Source organism: Mustela nivalis (genome assembly GCF_964662115.1).
Source record: "Mustela nivalis genome assembly, chromosome: 1".
NCBI classification, from domain to species: domain Eukaryota; kingdom Metazoa; phylum Chordata; class Mammalia; order Carnivora; family Mustelidae; genus Mustela; species Mustela nivalis.
Window position 1 is genome coordinate 162843883 of NC_139020.1, and position 25705 is coordinate 162869587.

The 25705-nt window shown below is 36.9% G+C and overlaps 1 protein-coding gene across 13 annotated transcripts in view; it reads left to right on the forward strand.

Moving 5' to 3' along the window:
- The window catches only part of TMCC1 (transmembrane and coiled-coil domain family 1), a 256200-nt gene that overhangs the window by 126689 nt on the left and 103806 nt on the right, over nucleotides 1-25705 (forward strand). The gene's annotated exons all lie outside the window — the stretch shown is intronic.

Here is a 25705-nt window from a genome sequence, read left to right on the forward strand (position 1 = left end):
TAGCTTTGTGTGTTTGTTTAGGGGAAACTCTCACTAGATTCGGCATGGTTTCCTTTCTCTCTAGAACTGTACTGTCAAGCTTGCCTTCCTCCAGAGCTAAGGAGGGGCTGGGAGAGGAAGCGCTGCCTTTTGTTCTTTCCTCTGACAGACACAAAGGTTTCAGGCTGACTGCACTGGCAACTACAGATTTTGTTCCCCTAAGACCAAAGCTGTCATCTGTGAATTTGGAGAAAGTTATAGTTTGCTTCTGAAATACTTTCCAAGGGGGTGTGTGTGCGTGAAAAAGAATAGTGGGAAAAAGTGCATCTTTAATTAGCAATTAATCTGGCAGCTTATTGACCAAGATGAGAAAGCCTTATTGGTCTGTGGAATCGGTGCTTGTTTATAAAATTTAGTATTAAACTGGGGAAAATGTCCATAAAGTAGTCCAAAGAGCAATACCTGCATAAAAATGTTAAAAGAAATTTGCATAGTTAATGAAGGAGTGTGTGAAAAGCAGTAACCAGAAGGCTCACGAAGCAATTTTTTATAGAGTTCTGCTTGAAAAGCAGGTTCCATTTGTGCAGCTTTGAGGGAAAAGTTCTTTTAACCTAAGAAATTCAAACTTTAAAAAAAGCCTCTCCTGGAAGAGGGGCTGCGGATTTTCTCAATCTGCCCTGCTGTGGCCAGCCCTCTCTCGACCCAGTCATCGAGCTCTCTATTTAACTGGTGCAGGAACACGTTTGGAAAGAGGTGTGCTGAGAGTTGAGCTTTATTTCAAAAAATAATTCTGTTCTTTAAAAAGCCTATTCTAAAAAGATAGTAGTTGGTGGCTGAATTGTGTCACAGTTCATTCCCTACAGGCAGAAACTTAAACGAATAGTAAATCAGTAGGCATTCTTCACTTCTTGGTTGGTAGTCAGAATTGTTAAATCCTGAAATGTGTTATTATCTTAAGGGAAAACCTTTTAGTTCTTCATAGGCGACCTCAGTGTAAAATGTGTGCACTCAGGCAGAAATGAGCAAAGAAAGCTCTTGCGTCCATCCACACAACAAATTTCATCTCTTGGATCGCTGAGCCTAACAGGGACTTTTTAGAAGTAGTAAAATAAATTTCCCTTGCTTCTCTTCTCCCAACTCTAGCTATGTGTGTTAGGGGTAGTGGGCCAAGAAGCCCCCAAATTTCTTCTAAGCAGTTTAAAAAGAATAATTTTTGTTTCTCTTTGAACAATCTCTATTTTATATACTTCCAAATATGTAGTACATTTAAAAAGCAGATATGTAGATTCTCAAGGCAGTAATTTTTCTGCACTAGAGTGCCTGAAATAGTTCAGAGCCAGCCATAATTTTCCAATTAGCAAATAACTTCATTCTAGGTATTTTGCTCCCAATATTTCTCTCCAAATTATTTTTTGAACTTTTATGCTTTTCACTTTTTACTGTATATTATATACCCTGTAGTGATTTATAGAAAAGACACTTTGGGGGAATTAGGAGCATATCTTCTCTATAACATGAAGAAATAGAAGGTATATCATATAAAAATATTCAAAGAGGTAACCTCTTTTAATTTCTTTTTTTCTGTCATCCCTCCCCTCCATTTTAACTTGGTTTTTAGGTCCTGTATGTTTAGGACCAATTCTAAGGAAATTGGTTTTCTGTCAAATGGCCTTAATATAGAATATATTCAGTAATGCCTTGAAAAAATAATATTCTTAATTGTTTCAGTCTGTATGGGTGCTGAAATATGAAAGAGAAATGAATAGTTAAGTCAATAAGTTTTCTTTTTTGAATTTCAGTGAATGCATTCTATTCTATTCTCTTCTATTTTTTTCAGCTAAACCCATATGTTACCTGAGATCACCTGTCTTAACCCAGTATATGGTATTTCTGGCACACATTGAACACTGAAAGTGAAATTAGGTTTTTGTAGGTCAAAAACAGTTGACTAGAAATTGCGTGCAATTTTCTATGATTCCAACTATAGTAACAAGTATTTTTGCCAATAAGAAATAATATTCCACAAGTATAGAATTGTCTGAAGATGATCTTTTATTTTAAAAAGCAATTTCCTATTTTAACAAAAGGATACTCATGTGATCATGTATAAATTCTGTTGAAATTTTGTGAAAGAAAATGTAAATGTTTGCAGTGATTTTAAACCTAATACCCAATTTAGATTCTTTTTATCTTAAGTTTGATAGCTGTGTTTACTTACCATGGATATTTGCCCTAGAGTATTCAAATGATTCCTCTCGGCTAATGAATGTTCACACCTAACTTGTAAAAGGAGCAAGTGAATTAAGAAATAGATGTAGTAAAAATCTTCATTTTTAAAAAGAGATATTCCATAATTCTTTTTTACTAGATCCTAGTTACCTTTCTTTTTGACTAGATCCTAGTTACCTGACTCCCAGAAAATTTCTCTCTTTTCTTTGCCACTTTAGATTATTTTCTTTCTGCATGGTTTTCTCACATGTGACTTCAAAAAATATTCACTAAGGAAATCTTTCTTTCTGCCCTGCATCCTCTGTATGAGCTAGTCAGAATAGTCTGGAACCTGCCTATGTGGACTTACCATGTAATTCTCCTAACAAATGTTCAAGTTAGGTGGTATCAGCTTCATTTTGTCTTTAAAGAAACAGGTTTGGAGAAGTTAAGTCATTTGTCGAAATCAGGAGATAGAGTCAGGTTCAGACTAGGTCTAGTTCCAAACCCATTCTGTTTACCCACACCAACTGTCTTCCTAAGCTTCTGGTGTATTAGTCATCCTACTGTCATCTCTCATGTTTCTCCATATTTATACATGGTTATAGAAAACAGTATAGTAAGTTAACTTGGGTAACTTCCTTAAAGCAGCTCTTTCCCCTGCAGTTGAAATTAGTGTCCGATAGGGTTTTAATTTACCAGTCGAACTTGGTTAAGTGTCTCTTGCAATTGTAGTTTTTTTTCTTTGGCCAGAGGAATATTGATTTCAATAAGATAGCTCATTTAATAAAGTCATATTAAATGTAGTATGAAGTTTACTGTATGCATTTATTTGAATCTTTAGACTATATTGCCTTTTAAAGAACTTCTGTTAAAGAGAGAAAGTTACTCTTAAGTTTCTATAATAATTTTTAAGAGATGAAATATAATGAATTACACATCCAGAAGGTCTTAAGTCACTTTGGCTCTAACCTTCCCTCCCCTATCTTTTAAGTGGGTAATAGAAAATCAGTTTTTTCCTTTTTTCCAAGAACTTCAGTTTTTTAGGAGGTATTGATAAAAGTTAGGAGGCTTTGAGAAGTGGTTTTAAGATAGATTATTCCAGTAAAATATTATACCCTTTTCTTTTACTTTTGAATGGTAATGATTTTCATAAGTCCAGAATTAAAAATTACCAAGTTGTGGAGGCACCTGGGTGGCACCATTGGTTAAGTGTCTCACTCTTGGTTTTGTCTCAGGTGGTGATCTCAGGGTCCTGAGGTCAAGCCCCATTCCCTTGCTCCTCCCGTTTATCCTCTCTCTCTCCCAACAAATAAATAAATCTTTTTTATTTTTTTAATTACCTAACTGAAATTTTGCTTCCAACTGTGTCTTTTTTACTGGTTTATATCCCTGCCACCTTAGGTAACCAGTTTCTTATTTATCCTTCAACTGTTTTTTTATGCATATGTAAGAAAATGTGAACATAGGTTTCCTGATCCCTCTAAAATGAAAGATAAATTCTGTACAGTTTGTTCTAAGATAACTTGGACTTTAATTTTCCAGATACGGATCTAAATAGTTATATCAGGGCACCTAGGTGGCTCAGTGGGTTAAGCCTCTGTCTTCCGTTCAGATCATGATCTCAGGGTCCTGGGATCGAGCCCAGCATCGGGCTCTCTGCTCAGCAGGGAGTGTGCTTCCCCCCCTCTGCCACTTGTAATCTCTCTCTCTTTCTCTCTCTATGTCAAATAAATAAATAAAATATTCAGTAAATAAATAAACAAATAGTTTTATCAGTTCGGGGTTCACATTTGTTTTTAATATTTTCATGGGAGGCCTAAGTTCTTAGGACAGGTATAGCAACACAGAAGGTACTCTCCATATCAAAGATAATTAAAATAACAGCAAATTAATGATGACTTGATTCTTTTTCAGTTCATACCACATTTCTTTCCTACTTGGTTTGAATGATTTCTCTTACTATATTACAATTTTTCAGGGGCACCTGGGTGGCTCAGTCTGTTGAGCATCTGCCTTCAGCTCAGGTCTTGATTCGAGGGTCAGAGTCCCCCATCAAGCTCCTTGCTCAGCAGGGAGCCTGCCTCTCTCTTTCCTTCTGCTGCTTCCCCTTCTTGTCCTCTCTTGTTCGTGTGTGTGCTTGTGCTCTCTCTTAAATAAATAAGTAAAAATCTTAAAAAAAATTTTTCATATGGTGAAAAACATATAAGAATCATATCAGTATATCTTGGGTTGGCCTGTGAAGAGATTAATGGCTGAGAAATAGGACTTCTGGGTCGTCCCTCCCCAGTTCTCCCACCGATTTATTGAAATCACTTGATCCAGACATGGAGAGCCCTTGAAAATATGATTATCTAAAAATGTTATTCTTGTCCTTCCTACATTTCATAGGGTCCTATTATTTATTATCAGTTTTGTATTAACATAAACTTAAGATTTAGGGAGGATTTGATCATAAATTGAATTCATAATAAAACCCTTTTTTCAAAAATAGTTTCTCTGGAAAAAAATTTTTTTTGAGAGAGTGGACATGTGTGAGGGGTGAGGGAGGGGCAACATGAGAGGGAGAGTAGACTCCATGTACCCGACACCAGGATTGATCTCCCAACTCTGAGATCATGACCAGAGCCAAAATCAAGACTTGGATGCTTAAATGACTGAACCACCCAGACATCCCTTCTTTTGAGTTTCTTTCTGATTTCTTTTGTGTTTATGACTTGGTGTCTGTGCTGCTGGGGTGAGCACTGGGTTTATGTCTTGGGATAATATATACGACTTACTTAATTTTTTCTCTGATTGTATTCTTATCAATAAAAGGAAGAGGGATCTTTCACTTCCTTACGTAGGGTCTTTTAAAAGTATTTTGAAGGCTAAAGTGACAAATTTTATTTAAATTTTACCACAATTTTTTTTTTTTTTTTAAGATTTTATTTATTTATTTGTCAGAGAGAGAGCGTGAGTGAAAGCGAGCACAGGCAGAAAGAGTGGAAGGCAGAGTCAGAGGGAGAAGCAGGCTCCCTGCAGAGCAAGGGGCCCAATGTGGGACTCGATCCCAGGACGCTGGGATCATGACCTGAGCCGAAGGCAGCTGCTTAACCAACTGAGCCACCCAGGCGTCCCTTACCACAATTTTTAAAATAAGTTTTTGAACCCTTTTTAATGTTAAGTACTATATGGGTACAGTGAAATATTATATGTAATTTACAACCTCAGAAACATATGCAAGGGAGTTTTGTACTGGATGACTACTCAGTCATGGAAATGTGTGCAATGTCTCTTTTTATGCTGTTTTTATTTTGTCTCTGTTACTTCAGACATCAACTGGTTTCATACTTGGAAATATGATGTTTGGTGTTTATACTTAGCCAGAAGTTAAGTGCTACGTCTTCCTGTGAATTATTAACCCTCCTTAAATCAGGTAGTGGTGTCATGTATTGAAGGGTTGTTCTTATGTATTATGTAATCAAAATAGGAAGACTGATAACTGCTCTTCTGTTAATGAAACGAGACCCTTAATAAGACCAATTCTGTATATTATGGATGTAATGAGAATAGGTAAGGAATAGAGAATAGCTTTCTTATTCAAATATATTGGCAGTAATAGTCCAAAATAGAGAAACTAATTTAGAAATAGATATATGGTAACTCTGAAATGTTTCTGTGATATTGATGGCAGTTTAAATTTTAAAAATTAACAGTAAGTTACAGACAATAGATTCAAGAAATTGAAATATGCTACCAACAGAAGATAGTTAACCTCCTTGGGAAGTGTGTTGCTTTTTTTGTTTCTTAAGTACACAGCTGCTCTCATTTGGTGTTGATTTGAATTTTATCTACCTGAGAGAGATGGATATAGTAAATGACTCAATTAGATGATTCTTTGAGGTAGAAATACGTTTACCAAAGGCTGTTAGTTTTGAAGATCAGTGAGCTGATACACTTGAAAGTGCTTTGAAAACTGTAAAGTACTATATTGATTTAAGAATTTAAGGTGATGGCATTTTCATTATTCTGTTATTCTATAAATTTTTTGTTTTGTTATGTTTTGTTTTTTTAAGTAGGCTCCATGCTGGGTGTGGAGCCCAACATGGGGCTTGAACTCACAACCCTGAGATCAAGACCTGAGCTGAAACCAAGAGTCAGATCCTTAACCTATTGAGCCACCCAGGTGCCCCCCATAAGTATTTTTTAAAGTTTTATTTATTTTTAAGTAATCTCTACACCCAACATGGGGCTTGAATTCATGACCCTGAGATCAAGAGTTGCATGTTTCTCTGACTAAGCCAGCCAGATGCCCTATTATCCATAAATATTTTTGAAAAGAAGTGATTGTTATTTAAAACCATAGTTTAAAATACACACAAACCCACCTCCCTCCTTCCTCCCTTTCTTTCATATAGGCCATCTTTGGATAGGTAACAATGAATGCTTCTGGAAAGAGGATCTGGGACACTTGAATTGAGTGTGGGAGATAGACTTGCTTTTTAAAACTGTTTACCACATACATAACTTTCTGAAATAATAGCTCTTGTCAAACGTGTTAAAAGTTCATAGGAAACAAATTGCTAAAGGGGAGGAGGAGGAGGTTGGGGGCTGGGGTAACTGGGTGATGGACATTAAGGAGGGCATGTGATATAATGAGCACTGGGTATTATATAAGACTGATGAATTACAGACCTGTACCTCTGAAACCAATTATACATTATATGTTGATTTAAAAGAATTAAAAATAAAATAGAATCAAAAAAGAAGACGAAGAAAAAAAACTATATTTAATGGTAGGAACTTGATCATAAGGGGGGAGTGTAGGAACAAGAAGCACCCCTCTGTTTTGCTTCCTGTATCATAAGGTACATCACATGCCTAAGTAAACAAATGGAAAACCAAAAAATAAACAAACACCAAATGAACAGCAAGAACAAAAATTTCAAAATGTGGAAGTGAATTTCAGGCTCATTATTTTTCAGTGAAAATCATTGCTAATAGTTTACTTAAAGGTTAATGGTTGAAAGATGATATTCTTCTGGATTTGGTACTTTTCTCCCAACCATTCTGCTATTATTCACAGACTGAAGTTAACTGTTGTTAACATGGTTAACACATAAGTTTGTAGTATAGAATCACTAACCTTTTAAGAATTATTTAAATGAATTTGTTTAGGCTAAGTTAATCATACTATACTGAAAGCATGTTTTAAGGATGGTGTATAAAGTCAGGAACACATTTTACTTGTTATATCTGTATATAGAAGATGCATGTAATACTTAATATTATGAAATATTCTGATTTGTTCTTAATCATTCTGGTTTACATGAGAAAATTAAAAGAAAAATTAATTCTTTTGGACACCCTGGGGTTAGATAGAACTTAGCTTCTGCTTTATATATGAACCTGTAACAGAATCCTATTACAAAACATGTTGATTAAAAAGAAGACAAGGCAGATGGACTTGGCCTGTGGTAACACAGAAAATTTCCATTCAATTTATTCTATCAAGTGCTTTATAAGAAGCACATCACTTTGTCTTTACTGAAAATTTTAATACCTGTTACTTTTAGGGAGTTCTAATATGAACGTCCTTTCAAAAATCTAATCTGAGAGTTAGTTTTTATTTTCTATGAGGAAATTTAACCAAGGTAATGGGGTTCCAGCCTAAATGGCTTAACTTCTATGGAGAGAACAGAGAGGTAATCTAGAAAACTATCTTTGAGTTAATATATGTGGATCATTTAATATTATCGCTTAGTATGTGGAATTTTAACTGCAGACTCTTAATATACTTGTCTAGTATTCTTCCCCTGCCTTTTAATTATTTGAAGATATACAATGAAGTTATACAAACAACACCGGTTCTCTTTTTGGTATAGCATATGTTGGGCATATTTGTTTAGAGACTTAGGAAACTAACCACAAAGATTAGTCTCAACAGATTCTCTTTGGACAAAATTAGAAATGTGACCCATTCTACTCAGTGGTTAATGGTGAATGATGATTTGAGTTTTGAGTCTTAGGATGTTATTGGTCATTGTATTTGATAACACCCAACCATTAGGACTTCAGAAATTTTAGCATATATAATATACATTCTATGTATATTCTGACTTGGAAGGAACTTGGAACATAGTAAATGGAGATAATAGGTTGTATATAAAGATGAACACTGGGACGCCTGGGTGGCTCAGTTGTTTAAGCATCTGCCTTCAGCTCAGGTCCCAGGGTCCTGGGATCAACACCTGCATCGGGCTCTCTGCTCAGTGGGGAGCCTGCTTCTCCCTCTCCCTCTGCCTGCCACTCCCCCTGCTTGTGTGCTCTCTCTCTGACAAATAAATAAAACCTTAAAAAAAAAAAAAGATGAACATCTATTTCATTTCTTACTACTCATTTCCTTTACACATATCATTCTAGCTGCACCCCTTCCTTGCTATTTTTCAAATGTATCACAGTTCTTCCTCTGTTCCTTTGCATTTATTCTTCCTTCTGCCTATAAAGCTGTTCATCCAAATACAGGTGGTTCAGCTTATGATTTTTCAGTTTTATGATGGCATGAAAGCCATATATACTCAGTACAAATTGTACTTGGAATTTTGAATTTTGATCTTTTCCCTGGCTAGCGATACACAGTATGATGCTTTTCTGTGATTCTGAGTAGTGGCAGCAGCTGTAGCTCCCAGTCAGTCACACAATCACAAGAGTAAACAATTGATACAACTCTTCTGTATCCATACAACCATTCTGTTTTTCACTTTCAGTACAGTAGATAGCCAGTAAATTACGTGAGCTCTTCAGTACTTCATTATCAAATAGGCTTTGTGTTAGATGATTTTGCCCAACTCTAGGCTAATGTAAGCATTCAGAGCACAGTTAAGGTGGGCTAAGCTAAGCTATTTTCGGTAGGTTATGTGTATTAAATGCATTTTTGGCTTGAAGTATCTTCAACTTACAATGCATTTATTGGGATGTAACTCAATCATAAGTCAAGGAAGATCTGTATCTGCATGGTTTGCTCTTGTAATCTTTGAGGTAACAGCTCAGAAGTCACCTTTTCAGCAAGGTTTTGACTACTTTCTTTAAAATAGCAAAACTACTACTTATACCCTCACCTTTCCCCCAACTCTTTTTATCTCCTTACTTAGTTTCTTTTCTTTTTTCCCCTCCAGTGTAGTTAACGTTACCTGATACATTATATATTTTTCTTACTTTTGTGTTCCCCCTCAATGTAAACTTTATGATAAGGATGACCGACTTATTTGTTCTGTTCAGGTGCAAGAACATAGAATAGTATTTGGTATCTGGTAAGTGCTAAATAAGTATTCACTTCATGAATGAAGTTAAGTATAAAGAACAGTTTTAAAAAAAAAGAGTGGCTAGTCTCCTTGTCTACTTTCTTCTTTCTCTTCCCATTCTCCTGCCACCATACCCACCCCAGGGCACTTCTACTCCAGCCTCCCTTCTGCTGCAGAATAATTTCATGTTGGATAAGACTTGCCATATAGTAAACACCAAATAAATATTTGTTGAATATTTGCTAATGTTATCTTCTTCCCTAGATAGCAGACAAATCTAAAAATCAGAAATGGTGATAAACTAGGAACCTATTCTGGTTCTTGAATTATAGGTATTCATATTTTTAAATTCATTTTTTTGGTGAATTTCCTATTTCTGGTCTCTCCTGCCATTGTCTTTCATCTGTATTATTGCATTAACCTCCTAAGTAGTCCTCCAGCATCTAAGCTTGCCCCATTAGAGTTTATCCTTATCATAAATGACAGAGTGATACTAATAAAACTTAAGCCAGATGATGTCATTCCTATGATCAAAACTCCTCAGTGTTGGGGCGCCTGGGTGTCTCAGTGGGTTAAAGCCTCTGCCTTCGGCTCAGGACATGGTCCCAGGGTCCCTGAGATTGAGCCCCGCATCTGGCCCTCTGCTCGGTGGGGAGCCTGCTTCCTCCTCTCTCTCTCTCTGCCTGCCTCTCTGCCTGCTTGTGATCTCTATCTGTCAAATAAATAAATAAAATCTTAAAAAAAAAAAAAACCTCCTCAGTGTCTTCCTTTCTCATTTACCCTATGTCACCTACACAGTCTATCTGTCCATTAACTCTGACATCATATTCTCTTCACCCATTTGCTCATTTCCAGTCTAGATATACTGGTCCTCTTGCTGTTCCTGGAATATACTAAGCATACTCCTTCCTCAGAACCTTTGCAACGTGCTTTACCCTCTGCCTGGGAGGCTCTTCCTCCATATAGCTACATCCTTCATTTGCTTATTGCTTTCACATCTTTCCTTAAAAGTCATCTTCTCCCAACATCTCAGTGAGACATTCCCTGAGCACTCTAAAATCACTATATCCCCTTGTTTTATTTTTTTCCCTAGCATTTATTAACTTCTTATATACTATATCATTTACCATTTATTTTGTCCATCTTTTTCTCTCCTGCTCCCTCAAGAATGTAAATCTTGGAGGGATTTGTCTGTTTTGTTTATTAATGTGTCCTGTGCACCGAGAATATAGTAGATGCCTAGTTTCTATTTATTGAATACATGAATGAAACACTTTTTTGAAAACAAAATGGAAGAAAAAAGCCATCCTGAATGAAAAACTTTATATTCCATGGAATGTTATGTTTTATTATCAAACAGAAATCTTAGTGTTTAACTTTCTTGAAGTGATTTTGTCATTTCCCTTGTATGAAACCAAAAACAAAACAGAACAAATCTTTTGCCTAGTCTTTATTTCTCTCTTTTTTTGTAATAAAACCCTAGAGATTTCTTCTTGCTAACAAGAAAAATTCAAGTTAAGGGTGCCTGACTGGCTCTGTTGGTGGAGTATGTGACTCTTGATCTCAAGAGTTTTGAGTTTGACCCCCTCATGGAGTATAGAGATTTCTTAAAAATCTAAAAAATCCAAGTTATTCACAACTTTCACTCAATTTGATCCTATGAAATAGATCGGTCAAATAATTATTGTCCCACTTTGTAGATACGTAAGATTTCAGTGTTTCTTAAAACTTTTCAGTAGACATTAACAAAGAAGTATCTCTTGTTTTGGGTACTAAATGCCAAATTCCTTAAGTAACTTAAATTATAGTGGGGAAGACAAAGCTTGAAAGAAGACAAAACTAATCTCTATTTAATTGTGTGCAAATGTGGCCTATACTAGTGCTCTGAGAGCTTAACAAGGGAAATTACGGTAAGCTAGGAGAGCTTGAAGGAGATGGGCTTTGAAAGACAGTAGGGCAGAAAACCAGTGAGAGGAGAGGGAACAATGAATCAGTCCAAGGATTATTATTTGTTTTCTTCTCTTCAGTATCCCTCAAACTTGTAAGTATCTCCCCCGTTTATTTACTGAAGGAATGAATGTGATAATGAGAGCATAGTGCCCTACATAATTAGTGAAAACTGCTTGGCCAACAGATTTAGCAAAGAAAATGTATGAAGATGTCTTATGAAGCCAAGTCTGGAGGGGTTAGATGCCAGAATAAAGATTTCCAACTGATTTAGTGAAATGTTAATAATCTAGGCCTTGCACTTAAGTAGAAAGAAACCCATAATGTAAATAGTGTGCTAAGAAATTTTGTCTAAGGTAACAGAACCTTACAATAGAACTTTCTGTGGGAATGGGATTATATCTGTGCTGTCCATCATAATAGTCACTAGCCACATATGTCTGTTAAGCACTTGAACTGTACCTAGTATGGATTAGGAACTGAATCTTAAATATACCTTAATTTTTTATTTAGATAGCTACCTTTAGTTAATGGTTGCCATATTGAACAGTGCAAGAGAATATTGAATAATTTGGAGAATGAACAGATTAGGATTGAGAAAACAAGTAGTAGGCTTATAGAGTAATCCAGGCATGAATGATGAAATTTAAAAAGGGAGACTATCCATTGTTTAGAAGAAAGATCAACAGAATTTAATGAAACTGAGATGAAAGAAGGAAGACCAGATTTTAAGCCAAGACTCTGGGTAATGAGGAATTTAATTGTTAAGAAAATAAGAGATTTGGGTCAAGCTGATGGGTCATTTGTTGGTTTGGGTGCAAGTTCGAGTGTGTATGTTACGTATTTGGTGAAGATTGGCTAAGTAGAGAGATTTTGAATTTGGAAATAGAGAATTTTTGGTTAGATAATGGTCATGTTGTAAGTTTAGAGGTAATGCTTAAAGTCATGAGTGGAGTCTGAATGTGAGTTTGTTTTGTTTTGTTTTGTTTTTAAGATTTTATTTATTTATTTGACAGAGACCCAGCGAGAGAGGGAACATAAGCAGGGGGAGGAGAGAGGGAGAAGCAGGCTTCCCACCAACCAGGGAGCTTGACATGGAGCTTGATCCCAGGACCCTGGGATCATGCCCTGAGCTGAAAGCAGACACTTCACAACTGAGCCACCCAGGCACCCCCTGAGTGTGAGTTTTGAGCAGATAATAAAGGAGTAGAGGTGGTGATGAATGTCAAATGCCAAAGAGGAATTAAAGTGAAGATTGACTGAACTTAGTCATACAACTGTAGATTTAGTAGAGGAAAATATCCTAGAGATTGTCTTCTAATCCATTCAATTTACAAGTGAGGAAAGTGATGCTCACTGATGTGAAATGAAATGTTTAAATATGCAGAGCTTATAAATATCAAGTTCACGGCTTGAACCTAAGTTCTCTGCTGACCCTTTCAATTTACTTCTTTTCCCATTATGTTGGCAAAACAAAAATTCTACTGAGAAATTTCAGTAGATTGTAATGGAAGCTAGATAACAATGATAGAAAGTAGAAAATGGGATGAAGAAACGGAATTAGTAAGTGTGGGCATCTTCTTTGAGAAACCTGGCAGTGAAAAAGGAATTGAAATGATATGCAATTGTATTGAAATTGAAATTGAATTGAAAGAGGCAGTGAACTCAGACCAAAGTTTTATTTTGGTTCCAGAAATGTCATTGAATGACTGTTCTGGCATGACAAAGGATAAAAGTGCCAAAGTGGTATTATCTTCCTCTTATTGCTGCTTTGGGAGATGAAGTAATTGACCTGTAGGATATATCATCTTTGGTGCCAGAAATAGTCCTTAGGTCTCCTGAAACTATTAAGTGATGAAACCTTTTTTTTTTTTTTTCTAAAAAGATTCCTGTCTTATTGCATATTGTTGTTTTGGTTCAAGATGTAGATTGTTGGTGTGATTGGCATTTTACTTGGAAAGGTAGGACTTCATAATATTTCCTGTTCTTCAGGCCATTTATCCACTAAGACCTAAAGGAATTCAGAGAGGCAAATCTTCAGCATGAAAAGTGTGTGTTTTTTTGTAATAATTACCCAACCACCATTGCTTGAGGATATTTACCATGATATTAAAGAACAAACTACTATGGGAAGTTAAATGTGCCATAATACATGAATTATATCTCATAGCTGGGCTGGTTTCAAGGGGAGAGGTTTCTCTGATTCCCCACCACCACCAAAATATACCACAAATGATACCTATTTACATCTTTAAAATAGGATACCATATTGGAAAGAGAATTTTTAGTGAAATGGTGAGTACAGGTGATGAGAATACAACCTGGAAGATGAGAAAAAATTTAAGATTGTTAAGACTGACCCTGGGGGCACTGGGATGGGTCAGTTGGTTAAGCGTCCGACTCTTGATTTCAGCTCAGGTAATGGTCTCAGGGTCTTGAGATTGAGCCCCACGTTGGGCTCCACTCTGTGCTGAGCGTGGACCCTTCTTGAACTCTCTCCTCTCCCCCTGCTCTTCCACCCACACCACTCACGTGCGTGCTCTCTCTTTAAAAAAAAAGATTGTTAAGGGGCGCCTGGGCGGCTCAGTTGGTTAAAAGCCTCTGCCTTCGGCTTGGGTCGTGATCCCAGAGTCCTGGGATCGAGCCCCACATGGGGTTCTCTGCTCAGCGGGGAGCCTGCTTCCCTATCTCTCTCTCTGCCTGCTTGTGATCTCTGTCAAATAAATTTTAAAAATCTTAAAAAAAAAAAAAAAGATTGTTAAGGACCCAAAGATTATTTTATATTATGATTGTTTTATAGAAAAAGTTATCTCAAGAGACTTCCTTGGCTTGAGCCCTATGTGGAAAATGAAGTTAAAATATAAGAGGATTTTAAATTTTATAGTGATGCCTTAGAAGTAAAATCTGACAAGGGTTTGAAGCTGGAAATTACATCTTGGTATTTAATTTCTACTACCAACTCATTCCTGATCAACCACTTACTTGATTTTTTGCTGCTAGGTAGTCTCTGTATATTATGATGGAAGATGTATTTCTAATATGTCATTAAATTCAGAATAAATTGCCAAATAAAAAACAGTTGTTTAATGCTAGAGTCTAAGAAGAAAAAACCACCCACGAACAGCAAAACAAAACCTGTTAGGATGGAGTTAAGCAGTTTTAATAATTTTTTAAAAAGGACCATATTATCTTGAGAAAGTAGCAATTGTCCTATACTGCAAAGAGATGAGATATTATGAAATTCTACCTTTACTGAAGGCTGAAAAGGAAAAAGTATCTTTAGCCTTAACAGAGGATATACTTTCCAATTTCATGTTCTTTGGTCTTAATATTAAAGGAAAACTTAAATCTATGTTTAAATTTTGAATTAGTGTTTACTCCAGACCTTTGTCTATTAATGTACTCGGTCTAGTACATAGACTACCTGAGAATATTCAGAAACTTAAATGCTGCAGTTTGCTTTTAGAACATTTCAGCCTAGAAGAATGTCTTGTTTACTTTTTGCTTGCTAAGCATATATGATTGGCAGAAGGCCTGTAGCCCTGCTGCCCACATGGTCTGGACGAAATAACTAGTAGTCTGTTAGAGAAGAACAAAAGAGAAACAAAGAAAATAATTTTCCTTTGGCCAGAAGATAATCACTGGAGCCTTGATCGCTAGAGTTGAGGCAACAACCAAAGTAGAGGGAAATCAATGGAAAGTAGTGTGTGCTGGTAGGAAGGAGGCATTTGGATTGGGGGTTGGATTGCATAGCATGCAAAATAAAGATTCCTATTGATCAGTGGTATTTCAGCCTCATGTTCCCAATTGTAATTTAAGTGAGAAGTATTCTGGCATTTTCTTGTTTAGTGTTTCAGAGGAATTTGTGTTCTTTCAGCTTAGTGTACTTTTGTTCTTTATTTAAAAACAGGCAGATCTCTTGATACTCATGGGGATAATTAAAGAATATAATCTAACAAAATAAAGCACAAAAAATGAGATATAATTGGGCTGTGATGTGCTTCTAACCTGTCTACTTTTAGAAAAGTCCAGAAGTCTTGTTCTAGAATAAGAAAAGCCCAAAGAGCCTGTCTTTTGAGGGGAAGGCAGTTATGTGGTATTTCTTTGAGTCATATCTGGGATCAGGGGAGAAGCTAAAGAAGCAGCTGTGCACTGAAGTCTGTGAGTCTGTTGACCTACTTTAAGTCACTTAAATACTTCTGGGCCTGTGCTGAATGGAATGTTGGAATGTTAGAAAAAACCTTGAGATGGTACCTCTCAATAGTTCCCCATAAAAATCCCATCCCTTTGCTTATCTTATTTTTTCTTTAAGATTTTATTTATTTATTTGACAGAGAGAGAGATCACAAGTAGGCAGAGAGGCAAGCAGAAAAGAGGGGGAAGCAGGCTCTCTGCTGAGCAGAGAGCTGGATGCGGGGCTCGAGCCCAGGACCCTGAGGTCATGACCTGAGCTGAAGGCAGAGGCTTAACCCACTGAGCCACCCAGGCTCCCCCTTTTACTTATTTTAGTATTCTCAGAATAGATACAGATTTTTAACTCAGATAATTCCCCTAGGAAGATTACTGTAAATTGCTATAATATACTGGGTTTTGTTTTGTTTTACTTTTTTTCATCAGTGAAGGGAAGATCATCTTATCGCAGTAGGTGTGATTTATTGGGTGCCTCTTGTATTGCAGATATTAAATTCAGCACTTTATGAACAAGATCTCATTTAATCCTCAACAGTTGTGATAATTAAGATTCAAATTGAGACTTGCTCCTCATAGCATATTTAGGGAAGATTGTGTCAGTCTTTGAACAGTGGTTAAGTAGTGTGTCATCTATTTTCTTGTTTAATTTTATATTCCTATATCCCAACTCCTTAGCATAGTTCCTGGTACATGGTAGGCACTTAAGAAGTGTTTGTTGACTATATATCTGACTCCAGGGAATACATTCTTTATCTTAAAGCCTTTTTAGTAATGTCCTTCTATAGCATCTAGTGCTTTGGGAATATTAGCTGGCTTTTTCTCCTTTTTCTCTGGCCCTTGCTTCTTGCTTCTTTTGGGATGCCTCTTTTCTTCTGCTCATCCTTTAAATGTTGATGTCCTCTGTGCTCTGTTCTAAGCCCTCTTTAAGTCTCTCTCTAGACTCCCCATGGGGAATGTCTATTTTACTGACATTATTTCTTATTCACATGTGGAAGATACCCAAATAAATAGCTCCAGCCAAGATTTTTCTTGTGAGCTGAGCTTCAGTTCCATTTTTTAAAATTCATGTATTTGTTAATACATTCAGCAAACATTTGTCAACTGTATACCATCTACACAAATATAGCAATGAAAAAGGTAAACAGGTTTCAGTTTTCGTGGCCCTTATGTTGAAGGGAATAAATAAATTCTAGTAAGTGTTGCAAAGACAGTAAATCAAGGTAATGTGATGGAGCGTGGTTAGGGAAGAACTCTGAAGAGGTGATAGTTGAGGCCTGAAGACAAGCAGCAAGATTTGAGGGTTGCAGGAGGATAGGGGAATGAAGAAAAGTGAGTTAGCTCCCCGATGAAAAAGAGAAACTCTGGAAAAGGGGGGGAGAACTTGGTCAGTGTAGGTAGGGCTGGGGTGAGAGCAATTAATAAAAGATGGAAAAGGATACATATGGAGGGATTTTTTGGCTATGATGTTTGTTTTTATTCCAAAATTCATCGGAAACCCTTCAGGGATTAAAACAGAGATTAACATGATCTGATTTTTATTTTTAAAAAACCATTCTGGCTACCATATGAAGACTAGAAAATAGAAGTGAATACATGGAGACGATGGAGACAGATAATAATGCTTTGGAGTAGGGTGGTTAACTGTGGTAATGAAGAGTGGCAGACAGATCTGTGCTATATTTTGAAGGTGAACCTGACAATTTTCTAATGCGGAAAATGAGAAAAAGAATCATTTGCCTGCTTGACATTTTCTTTGGGTTGTTTCAGAGTCACCAAATATTTAACATGGTCAAAACTGAACTTCCTTTCCTCTCCCTTTTTTCCCCCAAACTTACTTCCTTTCCAGTGTTTTTAAGAAGCACGAGTGGGGTGGGGAGGGGATGGGGGGTGCAGGAGCGTGGGCAGGGTATGGGGTCGGGAATGGGGTTGCTTGGGGTGTGTGTGCGTGGAGGGAGCGGGAGCGGGGTGGGGAACGCAGACTCTGCAGAGCAGGAAGACCAACACAATGCGGGGCTTGATCCCAGGACCCTAAGATCATGACCTGAGCCAAAGCCACTTAACCAAGCCACCCAGGTGCCCCTTTTCCAGTGTTTCTTATTAAATGTCACTTCCTATGAACCCATTTGCTTAAGACAGAAGCCTAGGCATTATCTTCCATTTCTAATTCTTTTTCCCGCATACCTCCCCCACCCCCAGTAAAAGCCATTGATTCTTTTTTTTTTTTTTTAAGATTTTATTTATTTATTTGACAGAGAGAGAGTGAGAGACAGCAAGAGAGGGAATACAAGCAAGGGGGGGGGGTTGGAGAGGGAGAAACAGACTTCCCACTCATCGGGCAACGGGGTGCAGGACTTGATCCCTGAAATGTACTTGTCTCTATCCAGTGTCACACCTGGATTTCTGTATCAGGCTTCTAACTGGTCTCCCTGCTTCCTATGTTATTACCCCTATCTAATCCATTCTAGATGCTGCAGACAGATTGAAGGAAGACATTTCTCTCCGGAAAATTCTTCATTGGCTCCCTGAGGATAAGGTTGAAACTCCCATAACATAATCTGTAGAAGTTCTTTATGACGTGGCCTCTGCTTTGCCTCTTTTAGCCTTATTCTTTCACCCTTCACCCTTGCTCTACCAGCCACACTGAATTACCATTTGTTGCTCAGAGAGTCAGTGTAGTTCTCATTACACTTGTCTGTTTTCCTAACCCTCTTGTTGCTCACTCCCCAACAAACAAGCAACATACAAAAACTCTTGAATGTTCTTTGGGTATCAGCTTAGATGTCATGTCTTCAGGGAGACTTTCTGATCCTCCAACTCTTAGTTGCCCCTGTTTTATGTTCTCTTAGCACCCTCTACTACCTCCCACTAAGGTACCATCTCAGTATTTTGAATTGCTGTTGTTTTTTACTAGACTGAGCTTCATAAAGGTAGGGGCACTATCTTCCATGTTCACCATCATATTTTCAGCTTCTAGATTCTTTTTTTAAGTTTTTACTTAAATTCCAGTTAGTTAACATACAATTGTAATATTAGTTTCAGGTGTACAATTCAGTGATTCAACACATACATACATCACTTGGTGTTCATCACAAGTGCCCCCCCTTAATCCCCATCACCTATTTCATCCATTCCCCCCACCCACCTCCCTTTGTTCTCTATAGTTAAGAGTCTGTTTCTTGGGTTGCCCTTTCCCTCCTCCCCCACTTTTGCTCATTTATTTTATTTCTTAAATTCCACATATGAGTGAAATCATATGGTATTGGTCTTTATCTGACTTATTTCACTTACAGCTTCTAAAGATTCTTTTTTTTTTTTTTTTTAATTTTATTTATTTGTCAGAGAGAGCACAAGCAAGGGGAACATCAGGCAGATGGAGAAGCAGGCTCCTCCCTACCCAGCAGGGAGCTTGATATGGGGCTCCATCCCAGGACCCTGGGATCATGACCTGAGCTGAAGGCAGATGCTTAAATGACTGAGGCACCCAGGAGTCCCTAGACTTTTTTTTTTTTTTTTTTTAAGATTTTATTTATTTATTTGACAGAGAGATCACAAGTAGGCAGAGAGACAGACAGAGAGCCCGATGCGGGGCATGATCCCAGGACCCTGGGATCATGACCTGAGCTAAAGGCAGAGGCTTTAACCCACTGAGCCACCCAGGTGGCCTGTCCCTTGATTCTTAATATACATTTGTTGAAGGTGATCTGTGGTAAGAAAGATAGTATATTAATAGAACATTCATGGCATTTTTAATATGAAGATTTTATTCAGTGTAATGATGTTTTTATAGAAAGAATATTCAATGTATATAGTTCATAATAAATCAGTACCTCTGGCTAAATAATAAACTGACCAGTGCCCTAAATAATGTTATTCTTGGAAGTGGCCCATAAACTTTTTGACAATACTTTTTGTATTGCCCCAGTAATCCTTATGTAATCAGAAAAGCCAAGAAATTTTTCTTCTCCAGACCTAGAATCAGCTATGCTCTTCCAAGGATCCCTGGTTCTTTTTGGTGGGAAACAGTACCATTTTAAACACTAAGTATGCTCATTGCTTCTGTGTACGCCAGTATGACAACTGAAAATAGCACAATATTTCTTTGTAGTATTTTTGTCTTTAAGGTAAAAATATGTTTTAAAGTCATTTGAAATAATTCTCTATGTTGTTAATTTACAAACTTGACACAGGCTGATTTCATTTCAAACATTTTGGGAGTTTTTTTTCCATTTTGGTTTAATTTGATTTTATACTTACATAGAGCATATATAGCATTCCAAAGTCAAATCTGCAAAACAAGATACATTCAAAGAAGTCTGGTTGCTTTAATTGTCCCTTCCACCTGTCTATTTTTTCCCTCAACAAGTAACCTAGGGGGAGATGGGGAAGTTTGCTTTCCATTTTTTTTTTATTTTTTCAAGATTTTATTTATTCATTTTGAGAGAGAGTGACTCTGTGTGTGTGTGTGTGTCTGTGTGTATGCTGGTTGAGGGGAACGGCAGAGGGAGAGGGAGGGAGAGAATCCCAAACTGACTCCACACTGAGCACAGAGCTCGATGGTGTCTTGGTACCACGAACATGAAATATGACCTGAGCTGAAATCAAGAGTCAGATGCTTAACCAACTGAGCAACTAAGGTGCCCCTTAGCTTTCCTTTTTTAAAAAGCATGAACAAATGTGTAAATATATTTACCTCCATATTTAAACATACATGCGTACTCATACACGCTATTTTTTTTTTTAAGATTTTAATTTATTTATTTTAGAGAGAAGGTGCGGGTGATTGGGTGGGGGAGGGTGGAGAGGGCAAGAATCCCAAACAGTTGCCACACTCAAACCCACAGCCTGAGACCAAGACCCAAGCTGAAACCAAGAGTTGGACACTCAACCAACCCAAGCCTCCCAAGTGCTCCTGCATACATCCTTCTTAGAAAAATGTTAGTATACTCTTCTGATTACTGATGTTGTTGTTTTTAACTTGACTTCACTATAATAAGATATGTTGATAATCCTCCTTCCTTTGTAAAACTACATGGTATTTTCTTACAGGATTAGACTATAGTTTATTCATCCAGCATTGTCTTTTTGGACATTTGAGTTATTTCTGGGCTTTTACTATTATTAAAAATACTGCTGCAGTAAATCACCTTTTCATATTCTTTACCAGTATGTCTTTGGGCTTGGTTGCTAGAAATGAGAATAACTTTGCTAGCTTCTGTATTCCTACCAAAGAGATTGCGCTATTTTGCATTCCCACAAACAGTATCTGAGAGTGCCTGATTCATTATTATGTTACCAACTTAGTAGGTTGTAACTTTCTAATTTGTATTAATCTAGTGAAAAATGGTTTCTTGGTGTAATTTTAATTTATTGTGAGCAGTGTTGAGCATCTTTTCATATGTTTTTAGACTATTTGTATTTTTTTTTTCCCTATGACTCAATCTCTATATGGTTGTAGATCTCTTTATCTCAGAAGGAAAATAACCTTTTTTCTTTTAAATGAATTGCAGGTATTTTTTACATTCTTAATATTGTCTTCTTTGTCTGTACACCTGAGGAGTTATTGTACTGCTATAATTGCAATGTCTCGTATATCTGTACTTTCTTACCTGTTCACATTGTCCAATAATCTAATTCAGGCCAGCACCGCTTCTTTTAAGACAGTTACAATGCCTTATAACTCTTCCCGGCTTCCATCTCCAACTTTGTCTTTCACTAATCTGTTTTGCCCAAACTTCACATAAATCTTTCTAAACTATGTATCCTGTTGTCTTTCTCTTTCCATACAGCCTTCAACTGCTCCTTTTGTACTCAGAGTGAAATTCACATTCCTCAACTTACTACTTAAGCCTCTTCATGAGTTAGCACTAGTTAGCTTAACTTCATTAGCCAGGGAGTCTAATGTTCAGCCAAATTGAATTTTTCTTTGTTTACTATGTAGGCTCTGTATTTGCTCACTCTGTTTTTCACTTAGGTTTTTCTTACAGCCTGGATCACTTTATCCTCCCTTTCCCTTCCCAGCCCACCCCAATCATGTTATTCAAATCTTACCCATTCTTTAAGCCAAGATCAGATACTACCTTAAAATACTTCTCCTCTGCCCTTCCCACGATTCTCACTGTGATCAGGCTGATTTCCGAGAGTAATCTACTTGGAAACCATTAGAATTAGGGAGGTATTCAAGAGAAGAGCATCAGATATCTAGAGATTTTGATAAATTGTATTCTGGTAGTATCACAAAGACAGAAAACTAATAGTACGTGTTTTGTTTTCTTTTCTTTCTCTCTCTCTTTTTTTTTTTTTTTTTTTTTTTTTACTTTTGGTTTTATTTTAGTATTCAGTTTTATTTTATTTTTTTCCAAGATTCATTGTTTATGCACCACACCCAGTGCTCCATGCAATACGTACCCACCTTAATACCCACCATCAGGCTCACCCAACCTCCTACCCCTGCCCCTCCAAAACCCTTTCTGAATTGATTCATCTAATCTCCTAAAGGCAGTGCCAATAATAGTTTTTTTTACATTTCTTCATATTCATTAGAGTGATAATTATGACTGCTTAGGGGACTAGAAATTTAGTTTAGTTTTGTTTTTTTTAAAGATTTTTTAAAATTAATTTGACAGATATCACAAGTAGGCAGAAAGGCAGGCTGAGAGAGAGGAAGGGAAGCAGGCTCCCTGCCGTGCAGAGAGCCCAATGCAGGGCTTGATCCCAGGACCCTGGGATCATGACCTGAGCCGAAGGCAGAGGCTTTAACCCACTGAGCCACCCAGGCGCCCCTAGAAATTTAGTTTAGTTTTTTTTTTTTTTTTAAAGATTTTATTTATTTATTTGACAGAGAGAAATCACAAGTAGATGGAGAGGCAGGCAGAGAGAGAGAGAGAGAGGGAAGCAGGCTCCCTGCTGAGCAGAGAGCCCGATGTGGGACTCAATCCCAGGACCCTGAGATCAGGACCTGAGCCGAAGGCAGCGGCTTAACCCACTGAGCCACCCAGGCACCCTAAAAATTTAGTTTTAATCTGATCATACTCCAGCTTTTTCTTCAAGTGTGCAGATTGCGTTTGCAAATTCAGTTTGTACTGTGTGGTATCCCTGAGCCCAAATTCAGAGTGTGTTTCCTGTGGATGTGGGGAAATTTTCACACTCTCCAGATTCTCTAAATTGATAAGGTTTTAAATTTAAAGACTATCAAAACACTCCTTAGCTACAAATTTTAAATATTTTATCAAACCGATGTTTGATAAAATGCCTCAAAAAAATGTGTCTACAGTTTTAACTTTCTGCTCTTTCATTTAGTTGGACCTGAGATAATTATAGAATCCCTTGGAGCCCCAAATAGTTATCAGCTTCAGAGAAAATTGTTTGCTTGCCAAGGACAGCATGTTCCCCTTTAATAATATAAAGGTAATAAAAGTTCCATTTTGCACCAAAAATGCAGTTTAGGATAGGCTCATTTGAATTCATTACAAACATAATAAAATGAGAAAGAGTATATTGTCTAAAATAATCTTTAGGTAGTCATCACCTTATAGAAAAATCTTTAATTGCTAAGGGAAAAAGTAGATGAGATATTCTTCATTGCTTTGATTCAGGGAGAATTTGTTATTAATAATGAAGAGCATTTAAAAAAATAAGTATTGTAATTCCTCTCTTCCCATTAAATCAGAATAGTGTATGTGGTAGAAGAGAAATATGGTTTAATTATTCTTGGCTCATTTTTACCTCTGGTCAAGAGTAAAACTGTGAAACTTGACATCATTTCCAGATGTTAATTTAAGAGCATAAGTGTATGAGGTCTAACCTACATTGCTTCATAAGATAATCATATTTGGCAGAGAGATATGAAGGCCTTGAAAGAAGAAAAGACAAAATTCCCAGGTCTTACCCCTTTACCTTCTCCTGGCTTGGGACCTAAAACTCTTGTCATGTCCATTACTGTTCACTTGCCTTTCCTCCCCTACTAGACTGTGAACTGCATTACATGAGAGCTGAGTCTGATTTTTCTGTATCACTAGTGAATGCAGGGATGAATCAGGGGTCTAACCCTAGCCTTGCTGACAAGCTTCTGTTTAGCCCCAGGCAAGTCATAGTACAGCTCTTTCTGCCTGCTTTCAGAAGTATTGATAAAAGAGAAAATCGTAGTCTCTTTGACGGGGAAGAGACCTTAAATATTACATAATCTTACCCTTTATTTTACAGATGAAGAAACCCTGCCTGCCTGGCTCTTCTAAATGTGAGAGTAGAAATACTTTGAACTAAGTAAATAGCAGTGTTGTATTTTATCCTGATCTTCTCATGTGGGACAGATTAATTTCATTTAGGAACAGATCCAAGATTTTCTTTGCAATTTAGCCCCAAATCCTATTCCTGAGTTAGAAAAAGAATGAGTAGTCATATTTCTCAGGGTAGGGGACAATGAGAGAGGGGAAGAAACATTTTTATCAGTAGGATTTATGATAAATGAAAACAAAATACCTACATATATTGCTTAAATCCTTTCTCTAGACACTTCTCACTAAGCTTATTTTTTGTTTTTTAGGTTTTTTTTTACTAATAAACTCACAGACACATTAAGGTCCATATGTCTAAATATGTAGGCATTTTTAAAAAAATATTTTATTTATTTATTTGACAGAGATCACAAGTAGGCAGAGAGGCAGGTGAGGAGGGGGAGGGAGGAAGCAGGCTCACCACTGAGCAGAGAGCCTGATGCGGGGCTCTTTCCCAGGACCCTGAGATCATGACCTTTCCGAAGGCAGAGGCTTTAACCCACTGAGCCATCCAGGCGCCCCAATATGTAAACATTTTTTATTTGAGGTAAGGAGGGGCAGAGGGAAAGAGAATCTTAAACAGTCTTCATGCCCATCACAGAGACCAATGCAGGACTCGGTCTCAGAACCCTGAGATCTTGACCTGAGCTAAAATCAGGAGTTGGATGCTTAACCCACTGAGTCACCCAGATGCTCCTAAATGTGTAAGCATTTTAAAAATAATTTTCTGAAGTTGTTTGAATTTTGGACTTCTAAAATTTTATTTTGTTATGAAGTATTTTTGAACTAGATTATGAAGGAGAGCTGTGCCCTGGCATCTGTTATTAAGTATAACACACCTCAAACAAATTGAGATATTTATTCATTTTTAAAATTAGGAAGTGGAGTTCTTTTCATCAACATAGTCACCTTTGTATTTTCCACACATGCTAGCACAGAATCTTAAAAATGCCATAAACTTAAAATATATGTGTGGATGATTATGTATATGAATATTTGAATGAATGAATGAATGAATTTAGTTAGGACTCTGGCATGGCATCCCAGCACATCAGAGCATTGCTTTCTCATTGTTTCTCTCCGTCTACTCTTAGACTTACCAAGAAATTCCAGCTCACATAGGGATTAGTGGTTGTATCAAGTAGGAAATTTATTTTGACTTGGTTTTGCCATTTCCAAAGAAGTGAGGAAGAGGAAGAAATTTATTACATTGCCTTCCTTCTCTTTGCTCCTTATTTCAAGTAGTCAGTAACCCATCCTTACCTTTCAGTCTTTACTCTGGGTGGGAGAGGTTTAAGCTTTCTGTAAGGAGCTTTCTTTTAAGGAACACATTACCCCCAAATAAATTTGGCTTAGAGTATGCCTGAATCAGAGTCCAGGAAAATTCCTCTCAAAATATTCTACACAGGTGATAATTCCTATATATTTTCTTCAGTTTCAGAGTAATAGAAATAAGAGATCCCCAAACTTTTTCAGTAAAGGCCCAGTTTCTTATTTTTAGACAATTAGGAAAATTCATTGGATGCTGACTAAATTCACAAATATAGTTCAGTTCTGCAACCCAGAGCCCTCTGAAATCCTCATGACTTCAATGGCCTATGGTAGAAATTCTCTAACAGCATAATATAATACTATTTTCCTTTGAATTCTGAGTCATCTGGAAGATGCCTCTCTCATAGTCTGTGTTGCTAATTACAAAAAATTACAGTTTTATTCATCACTTGTAGTTAATCCAGACTTGCCAGACCATGTTATAGACATCATTTATAAAAAGGCATTGAATCAAGTAAACTCTTCTTTTTCTAGAATTCTAAAAATCTTGAAAAC